Here is a 2,132-nt window from a genome sequence, read left to right on the forward strand (position 1 = left end):
CCCATAGGCATAAAATTAAATCTTATGAGAGACACCAGAGAAGGCACTGAGAAACATGCCTGTAATCTCAGCACTGTATGATACAACCTATGGATAGATAGATAGATAGATAGATAGATACATATATACATACATACATACATAAATGCACAGATACACAGATAGATACATAGATAAATATATGCACAGATAGATACATAGATACATACATAGATACATAGATGCATAGATACACAGATACATAGATACATAGATAAATATATGCATAGATACATAGATAATAGATAGATGATAGATAGATAGATAGATAGATACATAGATAGATAGACAGACAAATAAATAAAATAGCAAAAGCAAACCACTGACTTGTAGTCACATTGTGACTGCTGCATCCTCGGATTCAGCAGCTGTGATTGTATACAACTGGGCTCTTCGGCACTTAGCCCTAGAACTGGATGGACTCTCACACCCACACCCTGAGGACTTATACACAGTTGCCTGAGGGAAAGGCATATGTTCTTCACTGATAAGTTGTCCCTGCTCCTGCAATAAACCCTAATGAAACTCATTGGGAGACACATACACACTTACACACTACACACATGCACAGGCACATGCACACATACAAGGGGAACTGGCTGGAGTAAAGGGGAAAAGGAACAGAAGCTGTGGACCGGATGTGATTGAAATACAGTGTGCTCACGTATGCAAATGTCATAAGGAAACTTTATTATCTATAATTAATATATGCTAACATTGGAAAGGTCGGGCAGATTGGGGCACACCTATAATCCCAGCATTCAGGACATGGAGTTGGGAGGATCAGGAATTCAAGGTCAGACTTATCATAGAGTGAGTTTAAGATCAGCCTGGCCTACATGATGAGATCTGTCATCATTTGGGCACCAGAGCAAATGTCACCTTCTTCCCCATAGTGGCCGGGCAAGCTGTGGATTGAGTGTTCACAGGCCACAGGCCAGGAGAGCAGGCAGCTAGTGGCTCTTGGGTGAGGCTGATGCATTCCTTCTAGACCCCTTTGGGAAATGCCCTGGACCCCCACACCCAAGCAACTGCAAGGCCTCTCTCTGTCCAACAGCCTCTACACTATGGAGAAAGGAGCTTGCATTTGTAATAAGGGCCCTGTGTCCACCTGCTCCATTTTGGCCCCATCCCAAGGCTGAGCATGGCCACATGGGCTCCCAGCACCAGGCAAAGACCGAAGGCCAGCTGTTTGCCAAGCCGCTGGTTCTAGCTTCCAAGCTAGCTGCTGTAGGTGGAAAGGGGGGTGGCCACAAGTGGGGGGACCTTGTTGGCCAGTAGTGAAAAGAAGTTCTACCCTTCACCACAGGGACAAAGAGAGACTGCTAAGTGTCCAAGTCCATGAGTTGTCACAGCAAGCTTCACTGCGATCCCCAAAGAGACGCAGACACCCTGGCCGCTGGCACCTGCCGATGTGTCCATTCGCAGATCTCTTTAGCAGATGTGCTTGCATTAAATCTGGAGAGAGTGAATCCCAGATTTAAGGGGACCCTGAATGCAGTTCCAAGTGTCTTTGAAAGGAAGACAGGCTGTGTCTAGGAGGTCATATGGAGTAAGGCCAGGAAGGCTGAAGAGATCTGGTCCCTCCCTCCAGGCAGGGAATGCGTGGCTATGCAGGCAGCACGAAGCAGTATCCTCCAGCCAGCACTACAAGCACCCCCATGCTCACATCTGGATTTTGAACTCTGACTCCCAGAAGTGTGAGAAGAGATTTGTCTGTTTGCAGCCACCTGGTTTCTGGGCCTTTATGACACAGGACAAGACAGTCATCCAGGCTTCGGGCCAGGCCCGGAAACTACCTGTTCTGCTGGTCACACTCCAGTGCAGAAGAACAAACTCTACATCCTGCAGGTCTCCAGGCCTGTCCGCATACTGGGCAGCTCTGGATACTCTGTGTCAGGAGCTCCTCGTCTCCTTGGTAGGAACACGACAACTTGGGCCCCGGCAGGTCCCTGAGTATAAAGCTGAGGACTCTATTGGATTAATAAGCAGAAGGGTGGGTGCTAGATGGGGGGAGGAAGGAGCACTCTAGATGGGGAGGAGGGAAGAAGGAGCACTCTAGATGGGGAGGAGAACTTTAGATGGGGAGGAGA

This window comes from Apodemus sylvaticus, chromosome 10 (genome assembly GCF_947179515.1).
Source record: "Apodemus sylvaticus chromosome 10, mApoSyl1.1, whole genome shotgun sequence".
In the NCBI taxonomy this organism is placed as follows: domain Eukaryota; kingdom Metazoa; phylum Chordata; class Mammalia; order Rodentia; family Muridae; genus Apodemus; species Apodemus sylvaticus.